Below are 27,341 nucleotides of genomic sequence, written 5' to 3' on the forward strand. Positions count from 1 at the left end.
TCTGGTTCACTCTTACCCCTAAGGGATAGTCTTTTGGGATCTCAATGGAAAACCAGGGAGGCTAACCAGGTATTTCCTCTTGGGGGGTTCTGATCTCCAAACTTTGTTCCCCAAACCTTGACAGGTGCTGAAAGTGCTCTCAGCTTCACAGCCACAATTTTTGATCAAATGTCACTAAGGGAAGAGCCACAACGAGTGTTGAACTCACCAATCTGGACTTCCCTCTGGGATCTTGTTCTTACAAATATTTGCTGCCCTGGTGGCTCTCCAGTGCCTTGAATAGATTATTTCTTTATTTATTTAACTTTTAATCCAGCTCTTCTACTTGTTCTCAGGGACAAGTTTGGTCTAAAACAGGCTGGAACAAGCTTCCATTACTGAAAGTAAAAAGGTTAGAGCATTTCCTGATGCCATTTTAGGAGTTACATCTTTCATTACCTTTTCAGTTTTGCTGTCATTATTGCTCTAAGTCAGGTTTTCTACATCTTTTGAATAAGTCTCCTAGAAAACCATTTATTTCATCTAAGTTAAAGTTGTTACAAAATTATATATGGTATTCTTTCGCAATTAAAAAATATCAGTATATCTTTTGTTATGTTTCTTTTCTCATTCTTAAGTTTCTAAAAATATTTAATATAGTTTTCTTTATCACAGTTGGCAAATATTTACTTTATTGTTCTTTTCAATAATCAGATTTCTTGTTTATCAATTAAGTTTATGGTTTTAAAATATTTGTTCCCTAGAGGATCTCAGTTTTTGGCCAAGTCAAGATGGTAACTTGAGAAACATTAAAAAAGTAAATGAAATCCTTCCCTTTGGTGTAAGAGAGAGTCACGTTTCAATCCTGAATCTATCATTTACTATCTGTCTCATCTTGGGTAAATTGCTCCGTGTCTCTTAGCCTCATCTGTAAGAGAAGAAGAAGAATATCTATTCTACAGTTTGTTGTGAGATAATATATTAAAGAACTTATTACAATGCCTAGCATGTGATTAAATACAAAAATAAGTTGTTGTTATTATTCTGACATGTGAACAATGGAGCAACGATGACATAGTTAGAATTGTCATAGGGCAGATATCACAACTGCCAACACACATTTGGGATGCCACATAAAGAAATTACTCTTACAGAATGAGGTGTCGAAGGTAAGAGAGAGACCTAATTGGGCAGACTTGGGTTTGGATCTTGGCTCTACCACTTACTTAGCTGTGTGACCTTGCATGTGGTACTTAACATCTCTGAGCCTCAGTTTCTCACCTGTAATATGTAGATAATAATAGGATTATTTTGAGGGCTAGCTGATGTAATGTATACAAAATTCTTAAAACAAGGTCTCGCACATAAACTTTAATACATTTAGCTATTACTATTAAATGGCTAACTCCAGAAGGTAGAACTAGGACCAACAAGTAGAAGTAAATGGGCAATCTTTGGCTCAATTTGAGAAGGATGTTTCCAAAGATTAACGTTCTCCGACAATGGACAGGGCTAGCATTTGTAGTAATAAGTTATATACTGAGCTGCACATTCAATCTCCAAGGCGTTTTCAGCTCTGTAGTTCTATGGTTTCACAACAGTATGAGTGTTCCAGATATTTTCCCCTTTCCAGATTCTTATGCTGTTTTACCTTTTCTCTCACTTGGCAATTGCTTCGCCATGTTGTGTGTTCTTTTTTGGCATATTTGTTTATTCTTTCATTCAATCGCAGTGCAGGAAGCCCCATGCCAGATGTTGATAATAAAGTGAGGAGCGACACCAGACCACCCCCTACCCTCTCCAAACTCTCCTGAGGCCACAGGCCAGCAGGGGAGAGAGACATTAGTCAACATTCTCCCTACTGAGTGTGTGGCCACAGTCTGAGATGAGTGCCCCGAATATAGGTGAGCGTGGAGAACCTGACCCAGGTGCACGCTCAGGGTCCCCCTGAGTAACTGACACGCACGGTGAAATTCACATCAGGCTTGGGATGGCTGAAGCAAAGTAGGGGAATGGGTGAGTCTTGTCATAGGTGTCCCTCCCCCTCTCCTAAAGCCACCGTCTCCCCCCACTTGGGCTCATGTTACTATCACATTGCATCCATCACTTGGGCAATTCCTCACGTTGGGCATCTCTCCTGTACCATCCTTCCTGACTTGTCAGAACTTACCTGTCTGCTGTCTCACTTCCTTGTGCCTGGCTCAGCGTTAAATAAGCGGAGTATAAGATACTACTTCTTTTTGATTAAATCTTCGCATTTTATCAGAAACTCTTACTGTATTAAAGAAGCAGGATGTGTAATGAGGGCATTCCAGCTATTTTCTCAGGCTTGGGGAAGCCATATTTTGGGGCAAAGAGCCTTTCACTTCCTCTCTAACCACCCCATGCAGTGGTTGTACACTTGATCTCCACTGAAGCTCCACCCTGCTTCTCCCCACCCCATCCTCTACCTCAATGCCCCCCATCTCCCCATACCCACAGACTTTCCACAGTAGTCCTGGGTCCCTTCTACGCAAGCATTCACACTTGGGGTGTTCTTTCTGCGGGGCCCCAAGGGAAAACAACAGGCAAAGGAATCCGCTCCACCCGGTCCAAGGAGGGAGACCTCGAGAGGAAGCAGCACCTCCTCTGCTCTGCCTCTCTTCCTGGCTAGCAACTAGGATCAGCCACTGTCAGCTTCTCCCCCAAGGAAGAGAGACAGCATAAGGGGAACCAGTTCCTGCTCCGGCACCTTTGGGTCTGGCTCTGTCGTCTTAAATCATCTGCCTCGAGCCCCTCTCTCAGGCATTGGAATACACAGAACTGTTTTACTTTGGGAGCAGACAGACTATGAAGTGAGCAGTCAGTCAGAAGGCTTGTATTGAAATAGATAAAAGCCCTCTGTCTACTCTAAAATACTCTATGATACCAGCTGTTTACTTTTGTCTCTCCCTCCTCATAAAAAGGAAGTCCAGGCAGCACCATTTGGTGATGTTGTTGTCATTATTATTATTATTAAGTGTCATGTTGGCAAGGACTGTCTGTGTGCATGAACGTTCTGTCTAGACTCATAGAAGAATTATTCTAAATCAGTGATCACAAATCGATTGATGGCTGTGAGAGAAAGGAGAAAGTCTTGTAGTCTCAGAGAAGGAGAAGTCAACCAGGGTGATTAGAGTCAAAGAAAATAGATTCCCAGAGTGGATAATCTACTTCTGCTGACGATTTCAATAGGTTATCAGCAGAGGAGCTGAGAGGGGGGAGTAGGCAATGTGGTGACTAATGGATGGAGTGCTTGTCATAAGGCAGTGGAAGGGGTGCAAGGGTGAGGGTGTAAAGATCTAGAAGAAAGCTCCGGAAATGACCAAATGGCAGAACATGGGATTTGGGAAGAAAGACACCAGAAGTACTCAGAGAGGAGAAGAGAAGATTGAGAAGTCTTTGAGGATACGAATGAGTCCACAGTCACTGCCGTTCTGGGGTCCAGTATGGTTTTCCATCAATGGACATGTAAGCAGGACGTGTCTGACCAGAACTGGTGATCAGATCCTGGCCGGGACTGACCAGGCGACTAACAGCAAGATGGCCAGCATCTGAGTGCTTAGTCACATCTTGGCTTAGAAGTGGGGATACGGAGAAGCCACTTTGATGCAGTCTTTCTAAGCTTTCCTGAGGTAGGGTTTCCTGCAGGATAGGTGAGGCCAGTACCTAGAAGAGCACCAAAGGAGCCCGTGCCAGCACAGGGCTGCCCGTGGTCCTGTCTACCTGCCCGACACCCTCCTCCTCTTAAACTTTCCTGTGGATGTGAATGCATATATCAAGACATCAAGTTGTACGCTTTAAATATATGCAGTTTTTATATGTCAACGTTATCTCAGTAGAGTTGTTTCAAAAAAACTACGGTTAGATCTTTCAAAGTCTCTAAATAGATGGGCTATCAGACAACATGTTTTGATGAGTAGCAGACAGAGAAGGATCCAAGTCAGAGCATTATTGAGGAGGTAGGTCTTGAGCACAGGGTTCCATGAGCGCGCAGTGGAATGTGGGCATTGCGTGTCCAAGGTCATCCAGACAGCTGAGAGACATTCCAGGAGGGAAAGCAGTGGACCCCCAATTACTGATTTGAGGGCTTTTCTGAGCCAGTGGGAGTAGTGTCCTTGCTAAGCTGCCATTGGGTCATAATTCCAGCGCTAAAACTTTCAATTGTGCCCTTTTAGTTAAGCCCTCAAAGCCACTTTTTAAAAAATCATTCTTAAGCACCTCTTGCCCTCTTGTGGGCATATTTTTACAATAAAATCTGAAGTTAATCCTTTCCCAGTTTGCGACCATGCCATTTAGCTTTTATTTATTTATTTTTTAATAAATTTATTTATTTATTTTATTTTTGGCTGCGTTGGGTCTTCGTTGCTGCGTGCAGGCTTTCTCTAGTTGCGGCGAGCGGGAGCTACACTTTGTTGCGGTGCACGGGCTTCTCATTGTGGTGGCTTCTCTTGTTGCGGAGCGCGGGCTCTAGGTGCGTGGGCTTCAGTAGTTGTGGCACATGGGCTCAGTAGTTGTGGGTCATGACCTCTAGAGCACAGGCTCAGTAGTTGTGGCTCATGGGCTTCGTTGCTACGTGGCATGCGGGATCTTCCCGAACCAGGGCTCGAACCCGTGTGCCCTGCATTGGCAGGCGGATTCTTAACCACTGCGCCACTAGGGAAGCCCCATTTTGCCTTTATCACTGCATTTCTCCCCAGTAAAAGTTTCTTGCATGATTGCTGGATGTCAGAACTCATGGTTATGTGGATGCATATTTCACTACTGGCCTGGATTGACCCTCAGTACTGTGTGGCAAGGCCATGATGGAGGTATGTATTGGGTGCTGTGGAGAACAAAGGATGAACACTTGACTTTCGCCTTGAAAACTAGAAGAGCATCCCAAATGAAATATTTGGGATGGGTTTTGAAGGATGAGTAAGAGTTTGCTAGGCCGTAAAGGAAAGAAAGGAGACAAGAGGTTTTAGGTAGAGGAATACATATGCAAAATACAGATGCTCTAAAAAACACTATTTGTTTGGAGACAATAAGAAGTTCTGTAGGGCTGTGTCAAAGGTTAATGTAAAAAATTAATAGAGACTAATATTTATTGAGTGCTTACTAAGTACCAGACACTATCTGAGCCCTTTAAGTGTAGGAACTGAACTGAGTCTCCCAACAGCCATGTGAGTTTTATCATCCCCATTTTAATGATGAGGAAACTGAGGTACACAGATGCTCACATGTGTGGAGGGAGGGTATGAGATGTAGCTCAGTAGAAGGCTGGAAATCTCGGGGCCAGATTGTGAAGGGCATTCTGTGTCATGCTAAGGAGTTGGCATCTTGTGTGTTAGGCCAATGTTTCTCAAGCTCTGTCATGTGGAGCCAGTGGTCCTTTGGAGGTACCTTAAGAGCAGTTACTAGTAGCAAGGGGGTGGTGGATCAGGTTGTTTCCAGCTGTTACTCATTATATTTAATGGGTTAGTGAATATTTCATGTGGAAAAACTGTGCTGCTGTTCAGAGGAATGTCCAGAAAAGCACTTCTTTTGACCACAAGGAGCCATGACAGTAAGTCCCCTACATACGAACCTTCAAGTTTCGAACTTTCAAACATGCAAACATTTATTCGCATGTCCAATCACGTAAGTTAGTTCACGTGTCTGACGTACATTGTCACGTGCGTGCATCCTCTACAAGTGGCTGTACTTTTGTGTACTTTACTGTACAGTACTGTATAGAGTACCGTAGTACAGTGTCCTTATTTCAAGCTAGATTTCAAGCAAGAGGAGGACTTCACTGAACTTGCCATGCAACACGAGGAGCTTACTAATGAAGACCTGATGGAATTGGAGGCCCAGAGAAAAGGAAGAAGAGAGACAAGAGGAGCAAGAAGTAACTGAAGAACTGAAGAGATTCACGATGCAGGAAATGGCAAGGGGATTTACTTTACTTGAGGAGGCACTGCTAGGTTTTGAGGCACAGGACCCGAATGTAGAATGGTGCACGAAGGTTGCAGTAGCCATTCAGAATGCAATCCAGTGCTACCGTGTCATCTATGACAAGAAAAAGGGAGCTACTACCCAGACATCACTGGATCGTTTTTTCAAGAGGGTAGATAGAATGAATCCAGCAAGGAACCAGAACCTGTGCCATCAGTGTCAGGCATGAGTGAAATTGCAGCTTGCCCTCCATCTCCTATTTCTGACAGTCCTTCAGCTCTACCATCTCCCACCTCCTCTCCCTCCTCCAGTCAGTAACTCTTCCTGCCTGTTCACTCGGTGCCAGCCCCCGTGTGCCAGCTGTTGTACCGTACTGCTGTACTTTCCAAGGGACTGTACAGTAAGATTAAAAGTTTTCTTTATTTTTTGTGTTTTTTTATTATTTGTGTGAAAAATATTATAAACCTATTACAGTACGGTACTATATAGCCGATTGTGTTAGTTGGGCACCTAGGCTAACTTTGTTGGACTTGTGAACAAACTGGACTTACGAACACGCTCTCGGAACGGAACTCGTTTGTATGTAGGGGGCTTACTGTATAGAGTTTTAGACAAGAAAACAGAACGTTTGTACCTTTTCATGTCGATCTTTGTGGAGCAGGATGAGATGGGGGACACTGAGGGCAATGAACTGCCTTCCTTGTCAAGAAAGAAAATACCATGGTGCTTAGAATGCAGGACGCCCCTCTTAGATATTTGCCGAAGGTTCCAGGCTTTTTAGAGTTTACGATTCAGGCTTCACAGCCCTGATAAATCTAAAACATGCACATGTAAGAGAAGCAGCTATTCATCTCTGTGTGCATTGGGAATGGGATGATTTGTGTACTAAGATATTTACAAAAGCAAGGACCTGTTCTTCTCTAAATACAGTGATATCTCTTTTATTCAGACTTGCTTATTCTACAACTTCAACATCCTAGAATCAGGAAACCTTCAGAGCAGTCAAAGCAGATATCATACTGCCCATGCACTGAAACTCACAGACCTTACTCAGATCCATTTGTTCTTACTGACATACAATTCTTACAAGCCATAATGCTTTATAAACTGCTTTCATATATATTATCTCACTTTAATTTTCACTCACTTTACTTTTTGAGGACTTCCTTACTTTCTGGAAATGCAAGGTGCTCCAGACTTGTTCTGTGTATTTCCTGACCCAGTCTTTGAATCAGCTATTTCTTTGAGAAGCCTGGTCCCTTTCACTGGAGGATGGTGTTAGAAACCAAGATCTGGGTACTAGCTGTGCACATTGCTACTGGAGTGCCATTGCTTTTAGGCTCTTTCAGCTGGCAAAGCAAGGCGATAAATGTGTGTACACTATCTCATGTATGTACACATATCAGTAAAGATTTCTAGGTGTAACCATGTGGGAACATAAGTTCATGCTAAGGTCTTCAACTCTAATCCATTACCACATGGTTTATTCTAGCCTCCGCCCCTTGCTTATCTGTAATCTCTCACTCCAACAGTGAACAATTGGCCCCCACTCCCCACCTTCCATTTACTTAATTGTCCATTTCCAGTACACAGTTATAGAAGAATCATATTGTTTACTCATACCCCCATAGGAAATAACTTTATCAGCTGGAGTACAGCACTTATGTGCAGTTGCTTTGCCTGTAGCCTTACAGGTTTTTATTTATTGATCTCCTGTTTTCAATTGTATTGATTTCTGCTCTAATTTTTCTTGTTTCTTTTATTCTGTTTTTTTTGGGGGGGGTGATAATTTGCTCTTCCTTTTCTAGTTTCTTAAGATGGAAGCTTAGATGACTGATTATAGATTTTTTTTTTCTAATATATGCATTTGCTGCTATAAATTTCCCTCTAAGCATGGTTTTTGTTGCATCTCACAAATTTTGACAAGTTGTATTCTCATTTTCATTTAGTTAAAAAAAATTTTTTTTAATTTCCCTTGAGATTTCTTCTTTGATCCTTCTGTTATTCAGAAGTGTGTTGTTTGCTCTCTAAGTATTTGGGGATTTTCCACCTACCTTTCTGTTATAGATTTCTACTTTAATTCCACTGTGGTCTGAGAGCAGACATTGTATTTTAAAATACGTTAGTATGTGTTTTATGGCCCAGGATGTGGTATATCTTCGCGAGCACTGCCTGTGAGCTTGAGAAGAATATGCCTTCTGCTATTGTTGGATAAATAGTTGGTAGATATCAATCATAGTCAGCTGATAGATGGTGCTATTGATTTCAATTTGTCCTTGCTAATTTTCTTTCTGCTCAATCAACCCATTTCCGATAGAGGGGTGTTGAAGTTTCCAGCTATAGTAGTGGACTCATCTACTTCTTGCCGTTCTTTCAATCTTTTGCCTCACAGTATGACGCTCTGTTGTTAGGTGCATAGACATTTAGGATTGTTATGTCGTCTTGAAGGATTGGCCCCTTTATCATTATGTAATGCCCCTCCTTATCCCTGATAACCTATCTTCCTCTGGAATCTGCTCTGTCTGAAAGTAATATAGCTGCACCACTTTCTTTTGATTACTGTTAGCATGGTATATCTTTCTCTATCCTTTTACTTTTAATCTGTATGTGTCTTTGTATTTAAAATGGTTTTCTTGTAGATATAACGTATAGTTGGGTCTTCTTTTTTATCCTCTCTGACAATCTCTGTCTTTAATTGGTATATTTAGACCACTGACATTTAAAGTGCTTATAGATATAGTTGGATTAATATCTACCATATATGTTACTGTTTTCTATCCCTTGTCTTTATTCTTTGTTCCTATTTTTGTTTTCCGCTCTCTTTTATGGTGTGTGTATGTGTGTGTTTTATTGTGGTAAAAAATACATAACATAAAATTTACCATCCTAGCCATTTTAAGTGTACAGTACAAAAGTGTTAACTGTATGCAAACTGTTCTGGAACTTTTTCATCTTGCATGACTGAAAGCTTATACTTATTGATCAGCAACTCCTCCTATCTGCCTCCCTCCAGCCCCTGGCTACCACTCTTCTACTTTCTGCTTCTGTGGGTTTGACTAATTTAGACACCTCATCTACGTGGGATCATACAGTATTTGTTCTTCTGTGATTGGCTTTTTCCACTACGCATAACGTCTCAAAGTTCATTCATGTCGTAGCTTATGACAGGAGTCTCTCTTTTTTGAGGCTGATATTATGTTGTGTGTATATACCACATTTTCTTTGTTTATTCGTCTGGATGCTTAAGCTGTTTCCTCCTCTCACCTATTCTGAATAATGCTGCAGTGAACGTGGGAGTGCAGATACTTCTTCAAGACTTATACACTACCATGTGTAAAATAGATAGCTAGTGGGAACCTGCTATAAAGCACAGGAAGCTCAGCTCAGTGCTCTGTGATGACCTAAGTGAGTGGGATGGGGGTGGGTGGGAGGCAGGTTCAAGAGGGAGGAGATATATGTATACAAATAGCTGATTCACTTCATTGTACAGCAGAAACTAACACAAAATTGTAAAACAATTGTACTCCAATGAAAAAAAAAAAAGAAGACTGTGCCCTCAATTCTTTTGGCTATATATCCAGAAGTGGGATCACTGGATCATACGGTAGTTCTATTTTTATTTTTTGAGGAACCTCCGTACCGTTTTCAGTAGCAGTTGCACCATTTTAGGTTCCCACCAACAGTGCACAAGGGTTACAATTTCTTTATCTTCGGCACCACACTTGTTATTTTCTGTGCGTGTTTTTTAAAAGTAGTAGCCATCCTAATAGGTGTGAGGTGTTCTCACTGTGGTTTTTGATTTGCATTTCCCTGATGATAAGGCATGTTGTGCATCTTTTCATGTACTTATTCACCATTTTCATGCTTTCTTTGAAAAAAATGGTTATGGAAGTCTCTTGCCCATTTTTAAATCAGGTAAAAAAATTTTTTTTGCTACTGAGTTTTAGGAGTTTCTTATTTTTTTGGATATTAATACCTTATCATATATACGGTTTGCAAATATTTTCTCCCATCCTATAGATTGCCTTTGAATTCTGCTAATGAGTCCCTTTGCTGTGCTGAAGTTTGATGTAGTGCTGTTTCTCAGTTTTTGCTTTTATTTCCTGTGATCTCAGTGTAATATCCACTGCCTTTGTGGGCTTAATTGAGCATTTTACAATGATTCTATTTTCTATAGTTTCTTAGTGTATCAGTAATACTTCTTTCTTTAAAAACTTGTTTAGTGGTTGCCCTAGAGTTTGCAATATATATTTACAACTAATCCAAGTCCACTTTCAAATAACACTGTAGTGCTTCATGTATAAGTACTTTATACTAACAAAATAATCCTAATTGCTCCCTCCCATACCTTGTATCTTTGCTGTCCTTCATTTCACTTATATATAAGCATATATATATATACATAAGCATGTATATACATACATAAGCATACATAATAGAATATATTATTGCTATTAATTTGAACAAACTGTTATCTTTTAGATGAATTAAGAACAAGAAAAATAAGTTAACCTTCACTTATTCCTTCTTTAATGCTCTTCCTCTTTTTATGTAGATCCGAGTTTCTGACTGATATTGTTTTTCTTCTCTCTGAAGAGCTTCTTCTAAAATTTCTTCCAAGGCAGATACGCTGGCGATGAATTCCCTTAATGTTTGTCTGAGAAAGTTTTTACTTATCATTCAGTTTTGAAGGATAATTTTGATGGATACAGAATTCTAGGTTAGTGGGTTTTTTCCTCAACACTTGAAATGCTTTTACTCCACTGTCTTCTTGCTTGCCTGGTTTTTTGAGAAGTTGGATGTAATTCTTATCCTTGTTTCTTTATAGAATAGATGAGGGTTTTTTGCCCCCCTCTGGCTTCTTTCCAGATTTTTTCTTTATTTTTGATGTTATGCAGTTTGAATATGATCTGTGTAGGTATAGTTTTGTGGCATTTATCCTGCTTGATATTCTCTGAGATTCCTGCATCTGTGATTTAGTGTCTGATATTAATTTGGGGAAATTCTCAGTCATTATTACTTCAAATATTTCTTCTGTTCTTTCTTTCTTTCTTCTCCTTCTGGTATTCCCATTACACAGGCATTACACCTTTTGTAGTTGTCTCACAGGTTTTAGACACTTTTTCTTCCTCCTCCCCCTCCCCCTCCTCTCCCCTCTCCTCCTCCCCCTTTCCCCCTCCTCCTCCCCCCTCCCTCGTCCTCCTCCTCCCTCTCCCTTCCCCCTCCTTCTCCTTCTTCTTATTCTCCCTCCTCCCCCTCCCCCTCCTCTCCCCTCTCCTCCTCCCCCCTCCCTCGTCCTCTTCCTCCCTCTCCCTTCCCCCTCCTTCTCCTTCTCCTTCTTCTTATTCTCCCTCCTTCTCCTCCTCCTCCTCTTCTCCTTCTCCTTCTTCTTCTTCTTCCTCTGTCTTTTTCTCTCCTTGTTTTTCAGTTTTGGAAATTTCTATTGAAATATCAAGTTGAGATATAGATAGATAGATAGATAGAGATTCTTTTTCCAATTCTTTTCCATTGTAAGTTATTACAAGGTATTGAATACAGCTCCCCATCCTATACCTTGTTGTGCTAGGACCTTGTTGCTTACTGAGAGATCCTTTCCTCAGCTGTATGTGATCTAATGTGCCCATCAAAGGCATCCTTCATTTCTGTGACAGTGCTTTCTATCTCTAGCCTTTCTTTTAGATTCTTTCTTAGAATTTCCATCTCTCTGCTTACATTGCCAATCTGTGTTATCCGTTAGAGCCCTTAGGTTATTAATCGTGGTTGTTTTAAATTCCTAGTCTGGTCATTCTAACATCCCTGCCACATACCAGTCTGGTTCTGATGCTTACTCCACCTCTTCAAACTTTGTCTTTGCCTTTTAGTATGCCTTGTAATTTGTTCTTGCTGAGCGGACATGATATCCTGGGTGCAAAGACTTTAGGGATGTAGTGGTGAGGCTAGGGGGAGAGGAAGCCTTCTGTGGTCCTATAATAGGTCTCAGTCCTTTAGTGAGCCTGTGTCCCCGGACTCTGAGCTCCACAAGCACCTCTCGGTCCCCCACCTCCATGCTTTAGGTGTGATACGATGTCTAGAGTGGGCTGTAGGTATTTCCCTTCCCCCACTGGTTGGGCTGTGATCAGACTCCAGTAGGACAGATTCCAGGAAAATAGTTTCTCTTGAGGTCAGGCCTTGTTAAGAAGAACAGAATGCTCTTCCTTTTCCCCTCCCCCCCACCCCCCAATAATCACTGTGAGAACCTGGTAGAGATCCTGGAGGTAGAACTGACAAAAATGGGGAGGGGGTCCCCCCGGAGTTTTACCTCTCAGACTTGTCCATCCTGAGGCTCCAGCATCTGTCAGTTACAGTTTAGGTTTTCCTACCCTGGGTGGTGGGTTTCTAGTCCTCTAAGTTGTGCTTTTCTGTATTCACTTGTCTGTCTCTCCAGTTTGAGGGGCAGTGCTTTGCCTTCTGACTTCACCTCTCTGATGGATCTAAGATTTGTTGATTGTTCAGTTTGTTCAGCTTTTTACTTGTTGCCAGGATGGAATGATGACTTCCAAGCTCTTTCCATGACAGACTAGACACCGGGAGTCGACGATACCCTCTCCATCCTTGGCATGCACAGAAATCCGGTTCACACCCTCCTTGACCTTCATGATGGTCCTTAACCAGGGAACTGCGATCTCTGCCACAGTGTCAGGCAGCAGCAGAAGTGTAAGCCTCCCATGCCCACATCCGAGAGGCTCACCAGGTCCCTAATCTGCTTGTCTGGGGGACATTATCTTAGACCAGTGGTAGTTCTCATCTGACAGAGATTTTGTCCTCCAGGGAACATTTAGGAATGTCTGGAGACCGTTTTGGTTGTTACAACCGGGGAAGCTGCTACAGGCATCTCGTTGGTAGAGGACACTAACCGTCCTAATGGCACAAGGCAGCACCCCCCTTAACAAAGAATCACGCAGCCCCAGATGTCAGTAGCTGAGGTTGGGAAACCCTGTCCTAGATTAACCTCGCAGCTTTCTTCCCCAATCACACCCCACGCCCCCATCTTCAATACAACCAGGGTTGAACCAACTTGACGCCTTGAAATTCAACTTTTCTCTTGATTATTTGTTGGTCTTTTCACCAACCTTAGGAGCCAGTCAAGATTCAGCCAACATTTTACTGTTTATGGCTTACAGGGCAGCGTTCGCATTACTTTCTCTTGTTATCTTGCTTTATTCATACTGAGCCCTTACTATGTGCCAGGTGTAGTACTTCAATATGTGGGAAGGGTTCTACCCCTGTTTTTGCAGATGAGAAAGCTGAAGCTCAGAGAGGTTAAGTGGTGTATCCCAAATCACACAGCTTGGAATTGGCTTATCTGCTGGATACACATGCTGAGAGTAGCCACTGCAACCCTTCTCTCTGCTGGGATTTGCAGGTGCCCAGATGCTCTGGCCAAATGAGGCTGACGTCAGCATCTGGGTTGAGGAGGTGACATCATCGTGGCCAAGGGAAGAAGAGATCCCCACGTTCCAAGTCCCCACCCAGGTGCTCTGCAGGCCTCCCAGAGAGCGTGAATGGGTTTTGATGGGGGATAATAGTCTCTCTCCAAATACACTCACTGCTGGCCCTTCTTACTGAGCCATTCAGCTTTCAAACGGCTCTGTACATTAGCCCAAAGGATGGGTGTTTTGTCTTCTTTTCCCCCTGCCTTTTTCTTTTTTTAGGGAAAGCGATTTGCTCCTTTCTGATGTGGAATGAGATCTGGCAAGTAAGTGCTTGCTCCGCCCCTTCCCCTGTACCCCTCCCACCCTTCGGTTGGAAAAACGTTGCCGGGGGAGCGAGGGGGGAGAGGAACACAGGATCCATGCTAAGCAAAACTATTTGCATAAGCCGCGCACTTGGTTCTTAGGCTTGGGCTGATCTAACCTATGACAAATTCCTCCGTCTCGGCTACCTGCCAGCTGCGTTTTCATCAGGGCTGGCAAGACAACTAAAGTCTACATTCTGTACCAATTAACGACCTTCAGGGAGAAGACCACCAATCGCAATGCCAGCACACTCTGCTTGTTAAAGGGGACAGGGGGCCTTGTTGGACAAGGCCCAGGCTTTTTTCTTTAGGGTGGTGGGCGGCGGGGAAGCAGGCCAGGAGGAGTGAGGGGTGGACTGGGGCGGGAAACACACCAGAAAGACCAACTCTGAAGTTGCAGGAACCGTCCGGAAGCCATCTGCACAGGCCAGAACGTCGTAGTGAAGCCTGGCATACTCAAGGTGACTCTAGCAAGTAGGGAAGGGCCTGGAGTGAGGGGCTCCCTTTTGGGGAAAAGGACTTCTGCTGGCCCTGAGAGCCGCAGACGACCAAGGGCAGCCCTGACTGGAAACGTCAGGGCTGTCTTGCCCGCTGGCACCAGGATGGGAGACGGGGAGGTGCCTTGGCCATGCCCACCGTGCAGACAGCCGTAGGCTCTGGTAGCATCATCGTCTCTGGTGCAGAGATCACAGATGTGTGTCTACAAGCCACAAAGGGAGAAAAGCCACTCTTCCCCCAGGATTCCAGCAATTTCATTTTTCTTTACTGTTGGGCGGTGGGGAACATGATGACAGGACCTTCTTACAGAACATTTGGGGTGAGGGGAAGACCCACGGATGACCTTGCCACCTCCCCCAGCTGCCCACGTGTGTGCTCTTGTACGTTGTATGGCCCTTGGCCACTTCCTGCAAACTCTGTAGCCATCCCGCTTTCCTTCTTCACCTGGATGGAGAAGGCCTCCACCTCTAACACATGAGGGCCTGAGGGGACCACAAGAGATCATTCCCCTGACCACCTGGCTTCAAAACTTACCCCTTAGAAACTAACCCCAGGTGGCTGATGGCATGGCAAGTTTTTAAAGAATGAAAGAGGGTACCCAGCGTCCTGTCTTACCTGCTCGGATGTTGGATGGCGCAGGGAATCTCTTTGTGGGAAGGATGGAGGCCCAGTGCTCTTGGTGGAACCCCCCTTCTCCCAGGAGCTCCCTCCTACCTGCCCAGCTGTGCCTCAGTTTCCTTGAGGGAAAACGGCACCCTCTGTCTTCCAGCTCACATCCACCCACCCCCAAACCAAGCATCCCATCTCCGAAGCCTCTGATGTGGAACTAGTCATATCCATCTGGACAGTAAGAGGTAAAAGAGGGGGTGAGGGTCCTTTTCCTCTAGAGGAGCCTGGAGTGGAAAGATGGGGTGCCCCTGGCTCACCCCTAGCCCTCACAGGCCCCCAACCACCCCCATATCCCCAGCCCCATGCTTCATTAAGGGAGCACAATGTGTCCCCATGGTCGCCTGCCAGCCGGGATGTCCTGTGTGACAGCAGATGCAAAGAGAATGAACAGGCGGCTGAAAGAGCTGGGGACAAAAAGAGCACATTGTCCCAAGCGCTGAAAGGGCTGCCTGAGAGGGGACATATGCATCTGAAAAAAATACCCCAGTGGGTCTCCCCCCTGCTGGCCCCAGCCCGCCCTCACCCAGCCTTCAACCAGTGCTGCACAAAGCGGTCCCCAAGCCAGGCAGGGCCGGCCCAGCTCCAGGCTGACAGCAGGACGAGCTTGGAGGGAAGGGTCTCAGAGGCACAGGCTACCTCCAGGGAAATTCTCCACCCTTGTCCCCTGTCCGTCACGGAACCCTGGAAGCCGGGGAGCTGGGAGTGTCTCTGGAAATCACTGGCCCCGCCCCCTTAATTTACAGGTGACAACGCCCAGGCCCAGGATGGGTGATGCCCTACAGCTCGACAGGAGATGCCAGGCTGCCTGGGTACCCAGATCTCCCACAAGCCTGGTTCCCCACACTTTGGGGCCATAGCCACACATCCAGAGGATCACGGTGGGCTTTCCAAAGGGGTTGGATAGTGTGGCTGAAACCCTCCCCTCTGCTGCTCTGCCGGGGTGTGGACCCCAAACTCAACTTGGGAAGAGATTGTGTCCTACCCACAGGAATCCCAGGGCTTGGCTGGGTTTGTGAGACAGGGCCCTCAAGAAGTGGGAGAAGAAGAAAAAGGCAGCTTGAGAGACCACGTCACGGTTTTGCAAAAGGAAAAGTACGTGGGTTTACAAGTCAAATGCAAGAGCCCGAGTCCTCTGTTCTGGTTTGTGAACTTGGGCGATCCAGGAAGCCTCTGTAAGTCTCAGCTTCCACGTTAGAAAATCAGGGTGGGTGCTCTGCCCACGTCAGTATCCACATCAGTACCTATCCTGGTACCAACACGGATGTCAGCGCTGTCTGCCCACCTCTCCCAGACGGCCACCTGGGGATGAGATGCCACAGGTGAAAGGGTGAAAGCTCTTTGTGGACGATAGGGCATGTACACATGAAAACGTTGTTTTTAACCCTAGAAAGCTGTCGTGGTCCAGGGCCATATTCCTTTGTAGGATATTTTCTAACCAGCAGTCGCTTCTTGACTTTGACTTTGGGGAGGGAGGAGGAGGACTTGATGGGAGTGAAGTTTCTTTTTAAAATCCATTGTACATTTGATAATACCTCCTTTCAACCATAACGGACAAAGGGACTTTCTCGAAAGCAAACTCTCTTCGTCAAGGCAGGCGTCCGTGGGCTCCCTCGCCCTTCAGCCTGTCTCCAGTGAGCTTTCTGATGTGAGAAAGGTCTCCTTCCACCTGGGGCCACTTCCTCTTTCCTCCGCAGCCCCTCCCGAGGTAGACTGACGTGGACCCCACAGACGCAGACGGCAGCCCCCGGGGAAATGAGCTCACCGACTGGATGCTGGCAGATGTGGGGAATCTGTGTGGTCTCTCGCACAGCTGTTCAGAATTCTTTTCCCCTGAAAGTTTCCATTCTGTATCTGGGGTGGTGGGCAGGGGGAGGGCAGGCCAGCAGGCAGGGAAGGAATGTCAGCTCTCCACCCTGTTTGGGGGCTGCTTCGTTTCTTCGAGACCTTAGTGTGGCAGAGACCTCATGCACCCTGCAAGATGTTAGAAATGAGTTTGTTTTGTTCCAGATGTGACACCAGGATCTCCGAATCGGATTATACATATTATGTTGCCATGCCAACACACACACACATACACACACACACACATGCACTTACGCACACATGCACACACACACCAGGATCCCAAACTGTGCTCAGCGCTGAGGAGCGAAACAGAGGCCTAAGAGAAATAATGTTTTCTTTCAGAGCAATTTCCCATGTGACATTTCTGAACCAATCAGAGGCCTGGTCAATGTCGTGCTGCCCAGAACCCAGAGGAAGGAGAGTTTCCCTTTGGATGGGGCTGATCAGAAGAGGCTTTGTAGGGAAGGTGGGACTTGACCTGACTGGAAAGAAGGCTGTAACTTGGGCAGAAAGGCAGTTCTGGGCACCCTACACAGTGTGACAGGGCGAGGGAGAGGTGGAAGTGGGTGAGCCTCTTGCCCACGGGCACCCACATATGCCCAGAAGTCATCTTAAAGACTCCTGGAGCTGAAGGCCAGTGGAGAGCCAGGTCTGTCCCCACCACCAAACAGGATCAGGACCAAATTATCCTCCCTCATTTGTAAAGCCCAAGAAAAAGATTCCAGAATTTCTGGTAAGTTTTTCTGGAGTTTTATGACCATAATTGTCAACATATCTTCCCTCACATTTGCTTTGAATCCTTCTGGCAGCTTGGGATTCATACCTGAAACCAAGTCTTAAACTCTGAAAATCCGTGGCCCCAGAGAGCTTTTGTGGGCAGAGAGGTGTCACTACAAACACGATGAACCCCTGCAGTGCACCAGGCCCTGTCAGGCGCCGGGCAGTCAGAGGTAAATTAGGATTTTCCTGCCTGCAGGATGCTCAGGATGTAATAAGCAATTGAAGCATAACGTCAGAAAGTCTATTATAAATTATAGGCAAAAAGAATTCACAGAAGAGTTACCAAGTCCGCTCAGAGGTTCGGGGATGATCAGGAAGGCTTCCCAGAGGAGGTCAGGGTTGTGCTGAGCTTGAAAGGACGGAGAAGCGTTTGCCAGGTAGACAGGGGAGGCCCGGGCATTCTACACGCTGATCCACAGGAAACGCGCCAGGGCTGGGCGAGCATCCCTCTTGTTTCCTCCGAGATCTTGCTCTCATAGTCAACTTAGCATCCGATAAAAGAGTAATAAATAAACGCATGCGCTTAGGAATAGTGCAGCAAGCCACGGCATCATCCAGGGGATTTGCAAACCTTATAGGTGCCAGTGTCCATAGGGTCTTTTATTAAGTGGTTGGCACTCAAGACAGAGTGTCTGAGCTCTGACATTCCTGGCAGAGAGCCGAGCACACTGGGGGCAGGTGGTCGTTCACTCATGCACAGACCACCTGAGAAAAGGATGCGGTGGGAGGTGGGGACAGCTTGAGCTGAGGCCGTGAAAGCTAGAATGATAACGGGGGTGGAGGTGGGGTGGAAGCAATGGGAGTGGGTCACTGCTGGTCTACTGGGTGGTCCCCGGTCCCTCCTCAAGTGCTCCTGTCACATTGTCTATGTCCACGGCCCCTTCCTTGTTGGGCTGGGAGGGCAGCACCATATGGTAAGAGTAACCGCACAAGTAACAGTAACGCTGGAAGCTTACCGTGAACCAGGCTCTGCTCTAAGTACCACACGTTTCTTAGGTCAGTTAATCCTCACGACTCTGAGAGCTACGTGCGACGTCAGCCCCCTTTCACAGACAAGGAAACTGGAGTGTCAAGTGAAGCAAATTGCTCGACGTCACATCGCTGACTAGTATCACGACCTGGAGCTGAGCCCAGGCGAGGGGGTCCCGGAGCCTGGGGTCCTGATCACGACCCTCTGGCCCTTCCTTCAGTGATAGAGGGCAAACCAGAACCCTTGCCCTACCCACTGATGCCTGTCTACTGCATTTCAAGTAGTCAGAATCGTTGTTATTATTATAACTGCCTCTCCTACCCTCCCATCTTCATTTTCTCCTAATCTCAGGATACAGGGGTAGGGGGGCCGCCCAGAAAATAAATGGGTGTCAGAGTGAGGATGGGGGCAGATCCTATATTGCTTGGTGAGCTGAAAGGCGTTCTGGGCCTCTCTGTATCCCATAGAATCTTTTTCTTTTACTGGAGGCGGGGCCGGGATTAGAAGCTCCCCTTTGACCCTCCAAAACCCTGAAAGAAAGTTATCTCATTACATAGATGGGAAACTGAGGCACTGGGACAAAAATTCATGTACCAGTCATAGGACCCCGAGAACATCAGGGCAGGACAGGACAGTGGCTCCTATTATACTGTCTGACGGCTCACTGTCACTCGTCCAGGACCAGACTGGAAAGGGCGGCAGCCACGTGGCACACAAGCCTCCACTTCCCATCGCTCCTCCAGGACAGACTTCACACATCCATGGGGCCTTCCTTCCCACTGAGCTCGGATGCTGACTCAGCGGACTTGTCAGTTTAATGCTTTGGGGAGTCACTGTCTCCTAATCTGATTTGGCCCATGAGCTGAAACCCCCTTTGATACCCCTGGACCAGCCATTAGCTGTTTGAAGGCCTTATTGAGATCTTGAGTATCTTCCTAGATCTATAACTAATGTACTGTCTCCAAGGGGAACTGGACATTTTCTCACTGTGAGGCTATTGGGCTCACTCGTGTTTCTTTCATCTTGTATGGGACCAGGGCAGGAGGAGTAAAAATCTGAGCAGAGGCCTTACATTAGGTTGAATAAACAAACTTTTGTTATGTGCCAGGCCCTGTTAACAATAAGATCCAACTACCTCAAAGCTGCTGCTTAGAACTGTGCAGGATATATTTAGACTACAATGTGAATGGCACCCCAGAGGGTTGAACAGTGCACAACCTGTACAACTGTCTCCTGAGGGCCTCCCCCAGGTCGCTCATAGTCTAGATGGGGAAGTGATCTCTAAACAGACAACCATAAATCAGCCTCCTCAGCACTGTCACTGAGGCACCTCCAAAGAGCACAGTGAAGGAAGAAGCCAGGATCTTTCTACTTGGGAGGCGGGGAAGTCTTCCCAATATGAGCGCCCTTAAAGCTAAGCATTGAACAATGAACAGGAGTTCCGCAAGCAGAGCAGGAAAGAAGGGGCATTGTGGGCAGAGGCGCCGGAGCGTGGAAAGGCGTCCGAGCATGGTGAACGGTTCGTCGTGTGTGTGGCTCTGGTGGACGTCGGCTGATCGTGTTTGCAGACCACACAGCGATGCCTGGGTGCCTGCAGTGAGGTCAGGCCGCTCCCAAGAATCCGCTTGTCTGTGCTGCTCAGGGCTGCCTGGGAAGTAAAGGTCCTCAGAGACGAGCATGACCAATGCAGAGAGGAAATGCAGAGATTTATTTTTTTTAAGGCAGAAACCCCAAGCCTCAGCCCCATAGTACATCAGTGTGTGGCAGTCAGAGCCACAATTCACAGCCTGCCTGCAAGGGCTGGGAAGGGAGCCTTTCTGGGGGTGAGGTGAGAGCAAGGCAGTTCCGGGAGACTCTAGGCTCTGTTTGTGCAGACAGCGTGGAATCTTTTCAAGCCGGGAGCGTGTGGATTCCTCTGTTTCCCTCCAGGAAAATCCATGGCGTGGTGAGGACTGGGCAGCAGAGCAGGGGGCCGGCGCCCGGGGGCCCTTTGCCCATCGTGGTGGTCTGTCTCCTGGGGGGAGCACAGAGCTTCAAAGACTGAGAGCTTCAGCTTGAGAGCGCCGTCTCAGGCTGAAGGTCAAGACCATGCCCTGGGTGAGGAGAGGGAAGGGAGTGAGGGTTCTCAAGAAAAACGCTCCAAGGACAGATAGATCCAGACCCAGGCCAGATGAATCCCCAGGCCCAGGCCCCAAAGGGAAGTGTCCAGCGTGTCCTGCAGCCACGGGGGAAAGTGTAGAAAGCACCGCAGCCTCAAGACACAGGGCCAAGGCCGGCTGACCACCGGGGCCAGTGCTATTGGACTTGGGGTTCATGTCACTGTTCCCAAAGCTTCCATCCGTGTCCGTGTCTGTGAGTAGGACCCCGTGTCCTCACTGCGGCTCATTTAGGTCCATCAGTATCTTTCTCCATCTCCCCGCAGCTCACTTGCCACATTATCGCTGCGGTTCTGGCTCCCTGGGCCGCACCCCAGCAGGCTGTGCCTACAGCCCCTCTGCAGAGAGGCAGCCCAGCGGTCCAGCTCCCCTGATTCTAGCTCCAGCACCGCGATCCTGTTTCTCCTTCCTACACAGGCGGACCTGTGTGGTTTGTGCCTTGGTTTCAAATAAAATTCAGTTTATCCGATAAAAGGATGAGTGGGTGTGTATCTTTCATTGGATTTTGAACTTCTTAAGGGCAGGAACCAATCTCCCACAGTGCCTTGTATAAGAATCTCACACAGTCACCGTGTGTTGCTGGAAGGAAGAAAGGAAGGAAGGAAGGGAGAAAGGAAGGAAGGAAGGATGGAAGGGAGGGAGGGAGGAAGGAAGGAAGGGAGGGAGGAAGGAGGGAGGGAAGGAAGGAAGGGAGGGAAGAGGAAGGGAAGGGAGGGAGAGAGGAGGGAAGGGAGAGAGGGAAGGAAGGAGGGAGGGAGGGAAGAAGTCATATATATTTGTGAAGACTCCTCTGTTACGGAGGTGACTTCTTGTTCTTGAAGGCCGTCCCACAGACACTGCCTTCTTGTGTGGATCTAACAAATTCTGTCTGAAACAGAAATCCCGTAAGCCATATGCTTTCACAAGGATATCTACAGGGGATGTGGCATTCCATATCTAATACACAAAGAATGACAGATAGTTTTAATAAAATGTGTCCTTAATTATTTTCAAGACAGATTTCTCCAGCACCTACACTATGGCAGCCGCTACACTGAAAAGGAATGCGGGATAGAGGTTGGGGTCTGCCCTCAAGGAGCTCAGAGTCTAGAGGAAAAGAGAAAACGGGAGCCCAAATCCACTCAAGGTCAAAGTCCTCGCATGGGGTGAGGGATGGAGAAGAGGGAGGAGGACTTGCCTGCGCCCTGGAGAGATGTGACACAGGGGCTTTCTGCCTGGAAAGTCTGGGGAGGAACTGTAAATCTGTTTATTGATTGCCAAGAATGCTTGCCTTGGAAACTAGAGGGCCGCAGAGGCAGTCCCAGTGATAAAGCGTCTCTAAACTGGGTCAGGGACAAAAGCAAAGGACAGACGAGACCATAAATAACAAACTTATAGGGCAGAAGGTGTCAGCTCCAGCTCTGCAAGGGAGAGGGAACCGGGAGAGTAAGGATTTGATGAGAGGTTTAAGAAGACTTCAAAACCAATCCATCAGTTCGTTATTTCGCTCGGCACTTTTCGCACCTCCCTAGAATACGACAGCTACTCCCGAATCAATTTCCCCAACTTCAGTCTCTCCTTGGTCTCATCCACGCTCTACCGCATTGCAAGGTTGATTTTCTGGGCTATCTCTTTGATCTCGTCATTTCTTTTCTTACAGACTTTCACAAGTTCCACTGAAAAAGAATAAAAATGAAATTTCGATGGGCATTCGAAGTCATTTTAGATTCTTTTTAACAAGCCGTCCAAGGAATTCTGAGGCCCGCTAAGGTTTGTGAATTATTCCTCATATGGCTTATCTCTTCTACCAAGGAAGTTGATCTCCCGGGGGAAGAGCCTCCCTAATACATCAGCTTAGAGGCCGGCACATGGCAGGTGGTCGAGAAATCATGGAAAAGTGACATGTGTCTTCCGAGCAAAGGCTGCCTGTCAAGTGGAGTTGGGTGCCCTGGGGGATGGAGGAGAATTAGATGTGTTACCGTGCGCGGTTCAGAGTCTATCAGAGGAGACAGGATTAAAGCACACAGCGCGTGAGGGTAGCGCAGTGCCGGTCTGCAGAGTGCTGTTCCTGAAAGTGACACAGCACGGCCGAGGGAGGTGGCCCTGGAAGCTTTCATCATGTGGCCTTATATGACTGGACACTTTCCCCATGGTGCTTGTTCCATTCCTTAACTGTCCAGGAGGAAGAGGCCAGAGGAAGATGATGATGGTGACGATTACAGTCCTATTACCGCCTGTGATAAGAGCAGCTGACGTTTATAAGGCACCACTATGTGTCATGCACTGTTCTCAGCATTTTATTTATTTCATCCTCATCACGACCCAATGACAGGGATCGGAGAGAGGTTGGAGTCGGAGAGATTAATTTGGAAGTTATTGCGTTGTGCTAGGCCACCCAATGGGACAATGTTATTAACCGGTTTTACAGAGGTGGAAACTGAGGCACAGAGAAGTTAGGAGAGAATCTACTGAGTTAAAGTGACAGGTTTGAACCCCCCGGGTGCTAAGGGGTTTGGGAAAGGAGGGACCTCGGTGGGACCTGCAAAGTGCAGAATGGGATTTTAGACCAAACCAGGAAATTCTTGGCCTCTCCAGCCTTATCCTTCCTTCTGGCTGGCTGTTGCTCCTTGTTTGGCCTTCTGAGAGCTTTCTGGCTCTGTGCTGAGCTCACCTTTTCCCCTACTTGGGAAATCTCTCTTTCTCTTTATCCATCTCACTTTAACATCCTTCCACCATCCTCCCACCATCCTCCCAGCCCTTCGGAAATCCCAGATGTCTCTCGGCGTGGTACCCCTACATCCGGTCACCCTCCCCTCCTTGCCCCTGGCTTGGATGGGCTCTCTGAAAACGCTGAGTATCTCTGAGGTGTCCTCCACCCTAGGACATTCTTTTCACTTCTTCCTTTCCTTCATCCCATAAGGTATGGAAAAACTAGGTCTTATAGCTCCTCGTATAACTAGAGCTTAAAACCAGAGGCACAGAGGCATAGATCAGTGTGATCCTGCAGGGCCAGTGCTTTGGGGGACTCTCAGCAACTAAGTTCTGTGCCACCCCTGACTTACTGTGTGACCTCGGGGCCAGCCACTTGCCCTCTCTGTGTCTCAGTCCCCCACGGTGGAATCATAATATCTACCGCCAAGCAGCGCTCCGAGCATGAGTGAATTATTATCCCAAACGCCCTCTGAGCTTCTGGGACAAAGGTGCTATGTTAATACACAGTATCCCTCTTCTTCTTCTTCTCGTTAGTATTATTCAAACCCAGATGGCATTATTATTGTTGTTGATTGACAGCCCCGCATAGCTCCATTCACGGGTGTCAGAGAGCCAGGCGGTAGTTAACACAAGCAAACACCATGTTTAAAACAAAGCCCAAGGAACACTCCAGTCGTCTGTGCCTTGGGTTGCTATTAGCACCAGAGCAGCTGCGGTGGCAACACGGAGGGACAGGGCAAGGAAATGCACCCCGGAGCACAAAGAGGGAGAGTGGGTCTTGACACTGATCATATAATCGTGCTGGGCTTTTATAGACACTGGGAGGCCTCAGACAGAATAAATGCTTGAACTTTATCCACGGTTTACAGGCAGCGGCTGTAAAGGTCTTTGTTGCTGTTGCTGCCATATTAATGACCCAGCTTGGGGCACTGCTGCCGCCGCCGCCGCCGGCCGCTTCTTCCAAAGAAAACAAATCAAAGTGAGTAACTCGATGTCCGGCGATGAGTTTTCCATTATAGGAAAATAAGTGTAAATCTTTCCCAGTTGTGCAGCCACGCCGCGACGTCGGAGGCTGGTAAAGAGGTCAAGGTAGCGAGACGCGCTGAACCCCTGAACCAGCGTGTCGGAAAGAGGCGCCTTCTCTTTGTTAATTGCAAAATCAACAGATAAAAATAAACCGTGGTGCCCAGGCTGTGTAGACGGCGTTTGCACCAAAGGGGTGAGGATGGGACGGAGGGGGAGTGGGGTCCCTTGAACTGGTTCTCCATTACCTTTCCCACCCTGCCGGCGCTGATAAAACCCCACAAGTCATTGACCCTGGACACGCAGAGACATTCATCTTCAGCCACGGGCCAGGCCCTGCAACGTCCAAGACATTGAGTCAAGTGGTATCTTGAGCGGAGGCAATGGAGTGCCTTGGAGGTTTTAAAAAATGATTGTCCCATAAATGTTCCTATTGTCTTAACAGAACCTGGGGGGCTTTTAGGAGGCTGAGCGGTTGAGGCAGCACGCCTCTGGTTGGGGATTTGGGCCAATGGATGAATGACGTGTGCTCCTAGGGTGTGGGAAAGGGAGATGAATTGGGGGAGATGGGGTGGGGAGGGACCAGCGTGGGAAATAAGTCAGGAGGAAGTAGAGGAGGAAGGTGGGGACCCTGAGTAAGAGGGAAGACTGGGGGGTTTGTCCCTGGTGGGGTGTGATGGTTTGGGGGTACAGTGAAGGGAAGGGCAGGGACAGAGTTAGTACCAAGGGAAGGAAGGCATCTGGAGGCCCAGGAAGTGAGGCCTGAAGGGGGAGGCAGGTGATTCCTAAGTGGTGCTGGTTCTAGGGTCTGGGACCCCCTCCCACTCTCATTCTTCATTTAGAAGCAGCAGAAATAGCCCAAGGTGCTGTTTGGATGCAGGACTTTTCTCCCCTAAAATAGGAGTTACCAGCCTCCGCAAAAATACAGGTGTTGCTTTTACCCAAACCCTTTGTTTTCTTCTCTGTATTTTCTCGCACCTTCCTCCTCACCAAACCTCCTTCCTTCACTGGCTCCCCCCGCCACCTCTTCTTTCCCCACCGACCACCTCTTCTTTGCCGCCAGGTGAGGGTCCATCCATCCGTTCACTCTGTCAGTGTGGGAATCCTTCCGGAAACCATCCTAGATGAGAATAAGGCAGCGTCTCCGTCCGGAAGCATCAGAGGCAAGCTGGTGCCGAGCAAGCAGGAAAACAGAAGCCAGCGTGGGTGTGCCTGGGTCAGCTTCGGCGGGGGTGAGGGGTGGTACCGGCAGGGAAGGCGTCAAGGAGAAGAGGGTGTCTGAGCCGAAACGTGAAAACCAAACGGGAACTCGCTGGGGAAGCAGGGCAAATGGATCTGACGTGAAGGGGAAACGCCCCGTGTGCTCAAATGCATGTAAGTCGGCCAGAGAGAGAGAAAGGACAGAGTGAGAGGCAGAACCAATGCAGGACAGGGGACGGGGGCCAGGCAGGCTCTGGGTGATGGGCTCCCCAGAGAGGCTGGAGCGGACGATGGAGAGAGATGAGGCTGGGAGGTCAGATCACAAAAGACTGATGCACCATAATGAGGGGCTCAGACCTGACCCTGAGGGTGTGCGATCCACCTCCGATCCGGGAGGTGCGGGATCCGCCAAGGGGCTTGGGGTCGGAGGTGGGTCGGGGACTAGATCAGACTGAAGAGAGGTCCCGGGGGCTGTGAGCTGCATGGGTAGGGGCAGGGGCGCGGGGAGGGGCCGGTTGACCAAGAGGCTGCGTCATCTCCAGAGAGAGACAACCTGAGTCGAGCTAAGCCAGAAGGGGGCAAAGAAGACAGAGTGTCTAAAAAGGTGGAATCATCCAGAGGAAGGTGGGGAAAAGTAGGGAGAGCAACCTGCCAGAATCCCAGCAAGTCTGACTAACTCCTCCTCCGACTCCCTCCTTTCGCAGCTTTTCCCTCGAGTGTATTTCATACTCCTCCCCTTCAAACCCCTCTCCTGTGTCTCTGCTTTTGTTCACATCTCCCCCCAAGAACTTCTTCCCACCTGGGTACGTCATCGTGCTTCCAAACAATGCTTCCTCTCTACTCTCCTAAAACTCCTTCTCTGAAGCTCATTTTCACCTTTGTCATTCTCTCCTTTTCCCAATCCCATGCTTTTCCCAGCTTGATGCCACAGTGGGAGCTGGGACCCGCTGCTGGTTGCAGGGGCTAGACTGGCTTCCAGCCTCTTGCTTCAGGGCTGCTTGGGAGACAGAGTTGAAGGCTTCTCCTGGGAAGCAGCATGGAAGAGATTTGGGCTGTGGAGGAGAGAAACCCAGAAAGATGACATCAAGGGTGGATTTAAGGCAGACATAAAATTAAATGGGTCTTGTTTCTTCCCTGAAATAGTCCTTTGGGAACAGATTCAGTGTGGTCCCTGGAGATGTCCACATTCCGTAGTCCTAAACTTGGGATTTTTTTTAGTATGGGAGAGATCCTAATTCCTAAGAGGGCAAGAGGGAAGCTGCCTTCCCCCAACTCCTCCCCAGCAAAGCGTCCTCCCCGGGGAGTGGGAACACAGACTCCTGGTTCCAGAAGCTTCAGGAACGACCAGTGGAGGTTTCAGAGGAACCATGAGGAGTCATTTCTGTAGTTTCCGTATTAATGAGGCCAGAGGAGGTGAGTGACCATCCACTGGATGTTCTGCTTCTGCTACTTTACATACTTTGTATCTCCTCTAACCCTCACGTCAACCTTCGGAGGTAAGTGTAATTATAATTCCACTTTAGAGATGGAGAAACTGAGGTTTGTGGCCTTAGGAAACTTGCCCAGGTCTGCACGAGTCCTTAGCCTTCCCCCCTTGGCCATGCACTCCTTCTACTGTCAAGCTAATGTTTGAAAATAAAAGTAAAACAATAATAACCTACATTAGCCTAACAGAAATTTAAGCCCACATTTTTTTCTTTCTCTCTCCTGAGATGTTAGAAATGGATCTCACTGTCTGGATTTTGCTTTCAAACAGAGAATTAAAAATGTTTCCCACAGAATTTTGATGCTTTTCTCCCGATGAAATATTTGGTACCCT

At 47.4% G+C, this 27,341-nt stretch overlaps 1 long non-coding RNA gene across 2 annotated transcripts in view; it reads left to right on the top strand.

The window, feature by feature from the left end:
* The window catches only part of LOC309640969, a 140,812-nt gene that overhangs the window by 88,901 nt on the left and 24,570 nt on the right, over nt 1-27,341 (top strand). For both annotated transcript variants that reach the window (XR_014252468.1, XR_014252469.1), the window contains exons 3-4: nt 20,875-21,092; nt 22,248-26,935. This is a non-coding gene — a long non-coding RNA (uncharacterized lncRNA). The remainder of the gene's footprint in view (nt 1-20,874; nt 21,093-22,247; nt 26,936-27,341) is intronic.

The sequence above is a fragment of the Balaenoptera physalus genome (assembly GCF_965194825.1).
Source record: "Balaenoptera physalus genome assembly, chromosome: 13".
Lineage (NCBI taxonomy): Eukaryota > Metazoa > Chordata > Mammalia > Artiodactyla > Balaenopteridae > Balaenoptera > Balaenoptera physalus.